The 14,142-nt window shown below is 40.8% G+C and overlaps 1 protein-coding gene across 2 annotated transcripts in view; it reads right to left on the bottom strand.

Annotated features, from left to right (window-relative positions):
- The window catches only part of FHIP1A (FHF complex subunit HOOK interacting protein 1A), a 129,599-nt gene extending 116,085 nt beyond the window's left edge, over window positions 1–13,514 (bottom strand). The window contains exon 1 of one of the 2 annotated variants that reach the window (XM_078394775.1): window positions 13,379–13,514. The gene's annotated coding sequence lies outside the window, so the exon portion shown is untranslated. Of the gene's footprint in view, window positions 1–12,566; window positions 12,869–13,378 lie in introns of those variants that run through there. The other variant, XM_078394773.1, reaches the window with a different exon arrangement.
- Window positions 13,515–14,142: the final 628 nt, after the last annotated feature.

Genomic DNA, 14,142 nt, shown 5'->3' with positions numbered 1-14,142 from the left:
ATAAGCTGCTGCAGGAACCACAAAGGAATGAATTGGGCATACAAGAAGAAGCAACATGATAATGACAAGCATTAGTGGCAAGCCAGTTTGTTGAGAAACACTTATGTTAAGCAGTGATGCTTAAATGCTCATTCTTCCTTGCACAGTAAGAAATGGGGGACATGAACCAGAAACTGCACAGTGCCACTGCAATTCCATATTTTAAAGCATCACATCTCCTACCATTGTTAATAATTATATAGTACCATCATTGTATGGTGGTTTATACATGTAAAAGAAAGATAAAAAGAAGAAGATGGACTGATCTTAAACATCTTAAAGCAAATAATAGTCTAAACCAAGATTAATGTATGAATAGGGGCAAAAGCGGTTACATAAATGTAGTTGCACAGACATGAAGTATGCGTAGAATATCTGGTAATGAAGATTAAAGTCCATGTGCAAAAAGTGTTGTACATAAATCTAAATAACAAAAGAAAAGATTTGACCTCTGTACCTATATATAGAGACAGAATATCGTGGTTGGGAGCAGAAGTGAACAGAGACTACAACATTCTACACGCATTTCATTCTGCTGCTATTTCAATTCATAGGAGAAGCAGCTGAACATCTTTCATGGTAGATAGGTGTAAAGGAGGATATGACGCCAAGTCTTCTGGGCTTTATCATGAGAGATTTAACATCCTAAGAAAAAGAGAAGACATTATGTGGAATAAAGAAGCACAGGGAGATATTGGAGATGCAAACTGCAGGGTAATGAGTAAACAGATACAATAGAAGAGACAAAGGGCTGAACAATTCTGCTAAGAAAGCCACCACATCAATAAGGATGAACACTGCACAAGAACTCTGCAGGTGTGGTGTGCCATCAAGTCACCTCTAACTTATAGTGACCTTGAGAAGGTTTACGAGGTATGTGACATATTCAGCAGTGCTTTACCATTGCTACCAAACAGTGAGATCTCTTGAGTCCTTGTCCAACACTTTATCTGCAAAAGCACATAGGTTCTTGCAAAACATCTAAGACTAGATACAGTATATGGAAAAGTTAGAAATACTGAGAGAAATAAGACTGCAATGCTGCCTACATTTATTTTGGATGTAGCCCCTTCAAAGTCAGTAGAACTTGCTTCCAGATAAACAAATGTATTTATTTATTTAAACACATTCACTCATTCATTCATTCATTCATTCATTCATTCATTCATTCATTCATTCACCCTAAACCATTTAGGGTTTTATATATTAGAAACAGTATCTTGAACCTGGTTCCAACTAAACACCTATAGGATCACAATTCAAGTAAAAGGTAAAAGAGGGGAAAAATCATCACTAGTAATATTCCTTGGAACTTTAAAAAATCTCATTTAACAATTAGTTAAATTAGTAATTAGTTAATTACTGGCAATGGCTTTTTTTAAAAAAAACAGCAAATTATTAATCCATATTCACTGATTTTTTTCCAAAAACTAAGAAGTCCTATTAATCTTGGCAAAACAAATCCTTAAACTAATCTAAAGTGATCTGAACAAACTAAACTGCTGCTTTGTTTCATCAGATATCATTAACTCTTGAAAACTATATTTAATAAGAGCTCTAATTACAAGCAAATGTGATGAACCCATCTAGTTACTTACTGAGTAACAAGTAATGCAATCATTTATTACAAAGCTGAAGTATTGGACAAAGTTCCTTTTGAAGTGTACTGACTTGCATTTTCTAGTTATTTGCAAAAGTTACTTTTAAAGGTGTTTTACAGCATTTTCAGAGTAATTTTGGCTGAATGTTTTCAGAGCTTATACCATTATCAACCCCAAGTGGCAAAAGCAGCAGTCTTTGGCTTTGGCTTTTGTAAATACAGTATTTACAAAGTGCAATATCAGAATTGCCCATCAGAGAATATTTATCTGTATTCTTCTTGCTTCTAGCCAACAACACGTTTTAGCAGCTTGTAGCAAAAAATTAAAATAAAAAATGTACAGTCAAAGAAACTATAACAACAGCAGCTCCCCAAATACAACAAGCAATACACTAAGTTCTTTTTAAAAAGTAACATTCCAAGCTCTGATATAAAGTAAGCAAACATATATGTGCATAAAGGGGAAATGCCTTCTATTTCCTAAGTGTAATATGGAAAAGGGAGGAAGGTAATGCCATCTTCTGCTACTCAAAACAGCCAGGCACCCAGATCCTCTGAGCTTGCACACAACTACTGATCTGCTCCTTAAAAAGCAAACAGAATGAGCTTCCCTCACGTTACCTTCTTTGCCAGGTAGAAAGTAAAACCTCTGGCCTAGTTCTCACAAAGTACTGAAAACTCTTGTGTCAAGGCTGTAACATTTCAAGACCGCAGGTGGTCTACATCTCAATACCCCAGAACAAACAAGAGACAGAGAGAACAAAAAAATCATGTGCTGGAAAGAACATTTCTGGCCTATTTTCATCCTCCACATCCTGATCTTCTGTGGACATTTTTTTTTCTATGAGGCATCATTTAATTAGACTGCAAGTAGGATTTGCACAAAGTGATACATCTTCACCACGGGAGCATATTCTCATCTACTGGGTGGGAAAATCAGGCTTCAGACTATTTCCTCCTTTGCCAGCTATTCCCCCAAAAGCCAAACAGTTAATTTCTGTTCTACCTCAGTTCCACCTGAGCAGGGCAGAGAGAAGAGTATGTTCAGTAACAATACTCATTACATACAGCACACTCTAAAATTAGCTTCTGAAATGAAGAACCTTTCTAAGGGATGATATTGTAAAAAGTACAATCCCTTTCTTTAGGCAACTGTCTAAGCCAGGACAAGAAATAAAAAATTACAAAACAAGCAATTCCCTGTCCTTAAAATCTCCTCTCCCTGGCCCACAATTGCTACCAAAAGAACTAAGCTATGAACCTGACCAGCCCCATACGCTACACCAGTGGTTCTTAACCTTTGTTACTCAGATGTTTTTGAACTGCAACTCCCAGAAACCCCAGCCAGCAGAGCTGATGGTGAAGGCTTCTGGGAGTTGCAGTCCAAAAACACCTGAGTAACAAAGGTTAAGAACCAGTGCGCTACACTAAATAAGCAAACCATCCACTAAACCACAGAAACATTATCCAGTGATCAAGGGCATCATATTTTTGCATCTGAGTTCTACAAGGCCAAACTTGCAAGTAGAGAATGCAACAGAACCTGCAACTGTATAGAATGTGACCGTCAGCTAAGTGGTCTGACAGGCTGTGCACATACGATGCTTGGTGTTGAAAGAACTGAAATGGCTACCTATTAACTACTGAGCTACTTCTAAGATTTATAATTAACATACAAGGTCTTGAACAACCCAGGCAGAAGGTTCTTTGTAAAATTAAGTCCCTCTGTACAAAATCATTAGAAAATTTAACATTAAGATAGTCAGAAGAAACATTATCGATTATACTGCAACATGGAGTGCCACCTGGCAGAAACACAGAAAAGGGCCTTCTCTGTGGGTGTAGCTACCCTCTAAAATGCCCTCTTCCACAAGAGGCTCATCTATTAGGGCAAATGAGTCACTGATCCACCTCAACTACTCCCTCCCCTTCTCATTCCTGCTGCCTTCTTATCCATAGCTGGAAAGTCAGGGCCCCACTAGCTCTCTCCTCCTGTAGTGCATTATTTGTGAATGCTTGCTTGCCTTTGTATATTTGATGTCACATCATGTCATGTTCATGGGCAGCTAGTCAAAACCAGCTCAGTTCTCAAAGAGCAGTCATAAGTGTCTGTGCCTCAAACCAGAAAGTCCAGTGGAACTAATCTGTCACCTTAAATCATAAGAGGCAGGGAAAAGCAGGAGATGGTCTATCTTGTAAAGCATTTCAAGGAGCTCAGGCAAGGCAGAGAGAAACCACAAGCAAACTGACATAACTCACAGAATATATGGTTCTCCAAATGCCTCTCCTTGATGCTGAGACGTCACCACTGCTTTTGCTTGAACTTTCTGAGCCTGAGCCTTTCTTCTCAACAAATTGGCTTCCCATCTGTCAATCTCTATTCACTGTTTAATGCCTCACAGACAGAGCTGGTCTGTCCTCCCCACAAGCCTATTCCGAAGGTGCTCTCAGCCCGACTACTGAATTTGTCCTGCTTACTGCCCCTCTGAGCTGGAAGACATCCTATTTGTCTTCTGAAGATGACTGATCAATGAGGCAAAACAAAGCAGCAGGGTGTGTATGTGTACCTATATTTTCCCCCAGCTCTGGATATCACCCCGGTTCCCCCCCCCATGTTCTGTGCCTTCTGCCCCAACTACCATAATGGATACTAGCTTCCACTGCCTTCTCCTTCATTACAGTGGTGCCTCGCAGAACGAGCGCACCATAGAGCAATGAATTCGCTCTACGGTGACGCTTTTCGATCGCTAATGCGATCACAGAGCGATGGCCCCAATGGGCGAAAATTGCAGAGCGAAGGTCAGTAAGCGGTTCGCTTACCGACCTTCGCTTTGCGACCCGCCGATCAGCTGTTCCGCGGCAACAAAATGGCCACCGGAACAGCCAAAATGGCCGCGCGCAACTTTTTCGCGCCCTTGTTAAGCGAGGGGAGGGCGCGAAAATGGCTGCCGGCCATTGAAAAACTTCGCTGAACGGTGAGTAAATCAGCCGATTGGAACGCATTAAACTAAGTTTGGCTTTTTTTTTACCGCTCAGCGATGTTTCACACAGCGAGGGTTAATCCGGGACGCTGTGCGAGGCACCACTGTATTTAAGAGACACTGACAGTTATGTAGTTCTGAAAGTTATGCAGAATGTGTTTCTTTGTAGAAGTATTAACACTGAATGTTTTATGGTTAAGGATGTTTGTATTTCTGGATTTGGTTGTTTTAAGTATGTTTTAATTTTGTTAACTGCCTAAGATTTTTTAAAATAAGTAGTCGTATAGGAATATAGGCATGGTATAGATTGTGGATTTCTTTATTGTATGCTTTTATTCAATTTAATTTAAAACTGCCAAGAAGCCTGTTATTGACAGAAAGATGAGATATAAATCATTTTTTAAAAATAGATTTAAGATGTAGCTGTAGTATACAAATATGACCTTTCATCAGCCATCTATTTTCCTTTCCTGGAACATAACATTAGAGTGTGTAACTTTAAAAAATGATTGCAACACTCGTGATTTTTTCTAAAGGTCACAGGAAATGGTTCCGTTTGCAGTTAGAAATATGTATAAGACATCATCTCAGCTATATGCTTTCTTTTCTTTTTTTTGCCTTTTTTAGTTGTCTTACTTTGAACTATTTATTCTTTTTTAAACTATAACATAAACATAAAATATATAAACCAAAATACAAATTAACTGTGTTTCTCACCACCATAGACGGGACCTCTTGCAATAATTTTCTTTTTCCTCCATCTATTCTTCTTCTTTTATTGTCCTCTTCCCCAGAACTGCATTGATTCTTGATCTGGAGCTTTCACTTTTCCTCTTGTTAACACATATTCCAAAAATCTACCCCATGTATCATAAAAATTGTTCTTTTTCAACTCTCCTTTCTTGACCTTTAAATTACAAGTTAACTTATCACTTATAGCTATATTCCATATTTCATTATACTATTTGTCCATTCAAAATTCAGATTTTGAGTTCCATTACCTAGCTATTATTAGTCTAGCTGCTGTTAATAAATTGGTAATCAATTCTTTAGTCATCATACTCCACATTCTCAAATATTGATAACAAAGCAATCTCAGGATTAAATACTATATCTTTATTACCTATGTCATTTAATTCTTTAAAGATTAGTTTCCAAAATCTTTGTACTTTTTCACATTCCCACCACATATGAAAGTATGTACCAATTTCCTTCTCACATTTCTGTTATATGCTTTCTCTCTTTTTCACACACACACACATACACAGAAAGAGAGAGAGAGAGAGAGAGATCTATACACACACACTTGTGTTCCAAGAAAAAATTATTCATTAACTATTATCCAGCAATCATTAAATATGGAGAACGTGTGAAGGCTATAAAGAAAAACAGTGGCTAGATGCACAGTAAGATTAGTAACAGTCCTGGATAATTCCAGGTTATTATTTCTATCAGGATGCTGATGCATGTTGCCCACTTCCATATGGCTCCTTCCATCAGCAGGAACAGCTAAAGGAACCAGATGCTAAACAGAAAGCAAATCCCTTAGCATTAAATCTGCAAAGGATTCCTGGTTTGTCATTCCCAAACAAGACAGAAATTTGAAACTATACTTGGCTTTAGATTCTGGCTTTTAAGGTGAAAATTAACCAAGACTCCCATTTGAGACATAAAGGTAAATTTGTTTGCTTCCTAGTTGGTTTCTGGTGAGTTCAGTCGTTTCTGCTTCTATAAGGTTAAGAAAGAGTAATCTAGCAACAGCCACCATGACACCACATGGAAACAATAAATCAGGATCTTCAGCTTAGTGTTGCATACCAATGTGACCAGTGTGTGAATATTATAGCAGACAGTTGACTACAATGACTAAACATAATTGCAGCATGATGCTTTAAAGACAAAATGGGGTGTGGGGAAATCTGATTTACCAGACCAGCAACAACAGTCATAAAGACAGCCCCCAAAATGCAAAAGAAGGTCTACCATATATAAGTCTGCAGAGGCATTTCATAGATGTAAAGTACTTTCATCAAAGGATACAATCTTTTTAAAGTAATCTATACAATACCTGTACCTACCAAATAGTTATAGTTGGAAAAGCGGTTTCCGTATTACTGCCCCCCACTGAAAGGAATGGTGGATTCTGAATTTTGTTATTTTTATTTTTTCTAATAGCTATTATTCACAGATGCTGGAGTTCTACCAATACTATCACCTTCTGAAAGCCTGAAGCCTCTCCTTTATGTATTTCACCTACAGAGACTAAGTTCAGAACCAATTATGGTGTGAAAGTTTAGCTGGGGTAAACGATACCTATTTTTAAAAATCTGTTTTAGTGAGAAGGGCTGTTGACCTGTAGCCTGAATTTATTTTTTGCTTGGGGCATATACTTAAACCATTCTTTTTTGCTTTAAATCAAAGGGTTTTTCCCCTCTTAGGAGTATAATTTTGTAATTTCAGTAGAAAATGTTTCTAGGGTAAGGTTTTACAACTTCTCAACTATCCAAACTAATTGAAACATCTTTCATTTTGTATACATGGCTCAACTGCCTATTTCAAACAGCTGACAACTGGAGTGAAGATTTGCAGAAACTAGAGTATTTATGCAGATGTGACCAAATCAAGGCTTGTGTTGCTTATGACAAGTTAAAAAAAAAGTTTCCCACGGGTGTGGCAGATAACATTTATAAAAATACTTTCTATATACATGCATCCCTTGGTCTACAATTATCTAGTGAAGAGAGAGAAGGCTCATTAATAAGTGTTGTGATCTGATGTGAGTTTCCTTCCTTCATTTTAATCTGATAAAGTAATCTTGTATTTCACAATCTCAGCAGCATCAGTTGATGCAATAGATGTTGATAAATTCTTAGCCAAAAGATAAGTAGATCAGAAACAAAGGGGCTGAGGGAGGATAGAACTTGTCATCATGTAATACCAGAACTGTAGTTTGTTTACTCTGAAGATAGAAGTATCAGTTCAACATACATTACATTCAATAAATGACAGAGTAAGATAACAACAAAAATTGAAGGAGAGAAATGAAACAGGGCTCAGATATTACAATGATCATAACTTTAATCTACTACACTATAAAATCATCTAAAAGGTAGCTACTAAAAGAGCAAATTGGCAATTGTTAAAGAATTATAATGAATGTTATCAACTGAATACTGACAGTCACCGTTACTGAAGAACATAGATAAAACCTAACAGCAGCTTAAGCATCAAGTTGAACATTATTAGGTGAAACCATACACTCAATTTAGGTCCACACCCATGACTGAAAATAAACCAATAGGTATTACTGTTTGCAGACTGTTCCCATACTCACCTCCCCCACCTCACTAACAGAACAAGGGACTGGGGGACTGGTGGTATTTTTTGAAAGTCACTCTAATCCCTTACAGCTCCCATGAACACAGCCAGCCCCATTCACTTTCTTCCTCCTCAAGCTAATGGTCATCACTGCTGAGAGGGACTTGTCAAGCCACAAGTGCCTGTTGAAACTCATTTGAGGACTTGAGAATTTTTGCTACAGTTACCAGAATTCTGATTGTGTGTGGATGCCTCTAATTCTGGGAGCTTTAGTTTAAAAAAAGTCCAAAATATCCCATGCCGAGGAAGAACTAGTGCAGACCTGGGCAAAGTGCGGCCCGAGGACCACATATAGCCTGCGAGCCGCTCCTGTCCAGCACGCGGACAGTTTTGAACATCGAAACCATTTATACAGTAGCTTTTTGTCTAAAGTTGATCAGTCGCGTAGCTTTAACATACCGCAAAAAAACTCTTTAGTATTTGTGAAGATTAACAAGTTTAAAATAAAAACAATCATAACATCACTGTTTCATTTTATTTTTAAGTAAAGTTGGTTCGGTCCCCGAACACAGTTCAGATTATTCATGTGGCCCCCCTATAGAAATTAACTGCCCACCCCTGAACTAGTGGAAAGCAGAATTATGCTACAATAAATGGGTTCTCTCAGTAACACTGACCTTCTCAACTTACCCAGTTACACTCCGAGATAAACTGGATGACACCTGACAGGTTAAAATTTAACAAGCAATGCTGATCACACTGTATATGTGTTCACAAATGGTTCTGATTTGCTATCAATTAAGTACTAACTATAGCTATATACCTGCTGGGTATGTGACTTACAAAAGAGGTAGTATGGTGCCATTACAAATCGCACATTTTAAGGCCTGTCCTGCACCCTCAACACTGTGCATACCTAACAGACATTATTTTGAGGATTTCGAAGCAGAAATCTTCGCATTGTGGTGGGCAGCTGGTATGCAGGAATCCTCCTGCTTCCTGCTACAATTATAAATTGAAACTGAATTTGCGGTTTGGTTTTTAGATCTTTGATTTGACAAAGGGCCAAACTGCTATATGGTGAATAAAGCTGGTGCATGGCAAATATGTTGGTGAATTAAACAGAAAAGCCAGAGCGATCCTCTTTGAATCAAATACTTACAAGTCTGCTTATATTAAGGTATCTTCTCTCTTTTCACTGTAGCCATCACTGGACTGTATTACCATATGCCCAGTCTGATGCACAGCCATATTTAAGCATTACAAAATAAATGTGAAATTACATAGAAGGCGTTAAGTTTAATATCACTATCACTCACAAGAAAAGTGGAATAAAGAAGCAGCTCTTGGTGTGCTGACATATTTCTCCAACTAACAAATTCAGAAACTGGATGCAAGTTTCAAGAGGAATTTATCAAAATTAGCAGGAAACACAACAAAGTCACTAGACTATGAAAAAAATACAGAATCAAAAGAAAGTATTCCAGTGAATGACATACCTATAGTGTGCACCATAAAATGCACTACAAATATTGGCAGGAAAAAATGGAGACATAAGCAAACTGTGTCAATGCGGAAGCTAAATCTATTAAAATATAACAAGATGAGTAACTAGCTAGTAAAAACCGCACATTAAGAATTTGTGTTTGTAACAAATTATATAACAGCTAGCCTACATTGCCAAACACCAGACAAAGCTGAAGCCATTAATGACACAAGATTCTGTGTATCAGCAACTAATCCAGATTGTCTGTGGTAACACCAAAGTAATTTCCAACAAAACCTTTTTTAAAAAAAGATTTAGATCACAAATAATTATTGTGAAAACCAGATGGCAGAGTAAAAACACAATTTCAAAAGATAATAATTTTATCAGTGTGGCAAACAGGTTCATGCTATTGTTTTTAGCATATAGACAGACAGACAGACACACACACACACACACACACACACACACACGTGTGGTGGCACTGTGAGCTAAACCGCAAAAGCCTGTGCTGCAGGGTCAGAAGACCAGCAGTCGTAAGATCAAATCCACGCAACTGAGTGAGCTCCCGTTGCTTTGTCCCAGCTCCTCGCCAACCTAGTCACGCTGGCCACGTGACAACAGAAACTGTCTTCAGACAAGTGCTGGCTCTATGGCTTGAAAAGCGGGAGGAGCGCCGCCCCTTAAAGTCAGACAGGACTGGACGGAAAATGTCAAGGGGAACCTTTACCTTTACCTATAGCATATTACAATATGCTAAAAATTGACCTCAACTGGACAAAAATTAAAATGTTGTTCAAACTATAATCTAGGAGAAAACAGAAAAACACTCATATATCAATGAGTAATACATTAATTCTCTATGTGCATCTCAGTACTGATTACCTTCACTGAAGCATGCTCACCCTAAGAACCACCAAGCTAAACAAATTTCAGCAGCCAACTTGCGCAGCCTGCCGGGTGCTTTACAATCCCCATTTTTCTAGTCCCATAGGGCAATAAAAACAGATGACTTATGAAGTGCCTGTTGAATCATTTGGCACAACTAATTGGCTTTTTTAGGTTATGGACTACAGATTATTAGACCAGACTAAAATCAATTAATATTTATCTCAATTATGCTCAAAAAAGCAATAAGTAAACCTATTTTAATCAAGGATTTTTTTAAAAAACTGTAATTTTAGAAACATGCAAGTGGAAGCAATCATAATCAAATCAATAAATTACTTAAAAAATGTAAACTATTTTTTCAAGCTTGAGCCACAAGTAGCATCATACATGTGTCTATGCATAAGACTCGCTGTGATTAGCGAACATCTCTCCCAAAAAAATATGCAAAGGACTGTAGGCTAAACATGTGAACCCTGTCCATCATACCTAACACGTTTGTGTGTCTATGCCATCAAGTCAGAAACAAATTAGAGTGATCCTAACAGGGCTTTCAAGGCAAGTGAGATATTTAAGGAGCAGTTTTACCAGTTCCACTCCCCCAGTCAGTTTCCATGGCTCAATGGGGATTTGAAACTGCTGGTCCACTTACTGCTCTCCATGCAGGGCACACAGCCATCATCAGTTGCATAACACCAATCGCAGAAGTAGCCTGGCTGGTTCTTCCTCACCTCTCCACATGGCCAACCACTCCAGCGAGGAGGTGGGATGAGGAATCTCCCCACTCAGCTGTTGAGTGGTCATCTGTGTGGAGAGGAGGGGAAGCGCCAGCCAGGCTACTTCTGCAATTCGTGCTATGCGACTGACAACGGCTGCACGTGTCACATAGAGAGTGATAAGTGGACTGGTAGTTTTTTTGGGGGGGGGATGGTTCACTTTCTGCTGGCACCTATGGTGCTGATATTCAATATTTCTATGTCATCAAGTCAGTTCTGATTTACGGCAACTCTTTCCAGGGTTTTCTGCCTATAAAGTACTTGTGGTTTACTATTCCCTTCTTTTGAAGGCATCCTAGGATTGTGCAGCTTGTCCAAGGCTGTACTTCTCCCAGGAGACACATTGGGGAATCCAACTCCTCACTCAAGGGCACTCCCAGTCTGTGAACTATCCATCCACCTGATTCATGGGACACTGATTTTATACAGTAGCACAAGTTTATGTTATAGTGTAGGACTTCTGAAAAATGTTTCAGAGCAATATCTTTATAGTCAGGACTTGAGCAAAAAAACTAAGGATGCATGCTGTTATGAACTAAGATCTGGGTAGCTCAGGTCTCCCAGGCACAGATGAGGGAGGGGTAGAGCACCTACTGGCTTACAGAGTTGTTTCCTCTCTTGTTATTCTACTCCTTATTTGCCCTCAATTCATTGAAACTACCAGTATGCCAGTGTTGCGCTTAAAGAAACTCTAGGACTCTTTAACAACTCCCCAGTGTGCATTTAAGCTTTTCACTCCCCTTTTTTAAACATGACTACCATTTTCATGACCAATTTTGGCCTCACTGTACAACCCTAAAGGAAATACTTCATGACACTATTGAAGTAATGTAGTAGATTCTCAAAATGCATTTTAACAAGCAAACACTATTGATAAAATAGTAAAATTAAAATATGTCCAACAGGTGATTTAGCTGGAGTTCATATTAATCCCAAGTCAAGAGAACTGTTATGTAAAGGGGGCAAGTCCTTGCTAGCAACTCATTTAGAAAATATGCATAAGATATCACATTTCAGGAGCAGCTATTATAACCAATGTACTATTTTTAGAGTAGATATACTGTACAAACATAACACATAAAAATAAAAACTATTGTAAACTTTATTCCCAAAGAGCATTGTTCTGATTAAAGGCAAGCATATGCATGGTAAGAGGAAATTCTTTTTCCCCTTTAGCCAAAAAGATACTGTAAAGGCGATTAAGCTGGAATTATTTCCCAGTGACCTATATAATATTGTCAGCTTGCCAGTTACCATTAGTGCAGGCCATCTAACTTCCTAGGGGTAGAGTGGTAACAGCCTAACCCTAACCCTTTTCTGGAGGCAACGGGAAGGTCGATCCAATCGATTGGGAAACAGAACAATTATCACCAGCCCTGTAAATAAACAAGTTAGCAGCAACACGCCGCTTCCTCGCTCGCCCCTCCCACCGCGCCAGCATCCTGCGTCCCCAAGCAGGAGCGGATTAAGTTGGTTACCTTGACAAGGAGGCCGCCGGATTTGTTTGGGCAGAGTTTGACGGCCATCTCGACGCAGAAAGAGAAAGAGGGGGGGAAGCCAAGGAAGGCTGTGCATTGACTCATGTCTCGCTCATGCGCTTACTCAAGATTCAGACGAATACCCAACCCTTCTTCCCCTGGCGTTTGCAAATTACAACGCGTTGCACTCACGCCTCTGCAAACCCAGGAACTCCTGCAACAATTAACGCAGAGCGCGAGGGGAGTGGATAATGAGAGCGACGACTCTGATGCAAGACTCCCTTGAGCAACAAGTGTGGTGCTGTGGCACGAAATACTTTCAGGCACGTGGAGAGAGGGAAAAACACACACATACATCCTAGAGACTTCAGGTGGAGGAGGGGCTCAGCGGGGCGCACGAGCCTTTCCAAAGCCTCCTGGAAGGGGGGGAGAGAGCGTGGGGGGGTTGAGGTTTTGATATTTGGAAAGCTCTCAAAAGCGTTGCCATTAAACGCGCCCTTCTCTTCTGACTAGCCCGTCTGAAAACTCGAGCTCAAATCCATCACCTCTGACGAGAAAGGAACAAGCGACGCGCCCGGGCTCTCCGCCTAGGCCCCAGAAGAGGGAGCCGAGGTCAGAATAAGAACAACGCCACCCCTGTGGAGGTCGCTGGCAAGGCGGGCTCCAAGTCCTACACGCCGCCCCCCACCCCGCCAGTTACCCAACGAAGCCGTCCGGGGTGAGGAAAATTCCCTCCCGTGGAAACACGTGGGCGTAAGCCTCCGCTTACCAGGTTAACCATTGAAAAATAAAAATAAAAAGCATGCGAATACCTGGCAGCCTGAAGGGCGCCCCCCTTCCCCGGACCCGCCGAGAGGCGCCTTCGGTGTCGCCGTCACGGCTCCCCGCGCCGGCGAGTTGAGCTCCGAAGAGCCGCCCTGAAGAGCCGAAAAGTTTTCTCCCCGGCGCGAAAGGGCAGGGGGGGGCGCGCCGAGCGGGGTCCCCGGCGTTGCCTCAGCCGCCGCGCAATCCTCTCGATGGCGACGCCGCGACGCCTTTGGGGCGAGGAGGCGGCGGCGGCGGCAGCGCTTGCTCGCCAGCAGCAGGTAAATCCCTCCCTGGGCCGGAGCAGGCAGCCGGCTTTGTGCAGCCAGTAATCCTCAAAAGCGCTGCAGGCGAGGGCGGGCGGGGAAGGTCGGCGCGCCGCGGAGGCTCCCTTCTTCGGCTCCAGAAGGAGTTAAAGGAACCACAGTTTGGAGAGAGGGCAGCGGAAAGAAGGCTCCGGGAGAGGAGGGAGCCGCTTGTATTTGAAACCAGCAAGCGCCCCGCTCTGGATTGGTCCCTCGCTGAGTTTGGGACCCGTTGCGAGGAAGCGGGAACGAATTTCAAATATGCGCCTGGGGGACATCATATCATCCCTTTTTTGTTCGCTTGCTTGGCCGTAAATTTCTTTGGTCCACGTGGGATTTACACCCGAGCAAACAGGACTACAGATGTAACGTGATCCCCGTTTCTCCGTGTAAACAAGTCCTACCCATGCTCCTTTGAGAATCTGTTTTACTGCAGAAGGCCGTTCATCATTCCCAAAACACTTATT

This window comes from Pogona vitticeps, chromosome 5, assembly GCF_051106095.1.
Source record: "Pogona vitticeps strain Pit_001003342236 chromosome 5, PviZW2.1, whole genome shotgun sequence".
NCBI lineage: Eukaryota > Metazoa > Chordata > Lepidosauria > Squamata > Agamidae > Pogona > Pogona vitticeps.
This window is presented reverse-complemented; position numbering and strand designations above follow the sequence as displayed.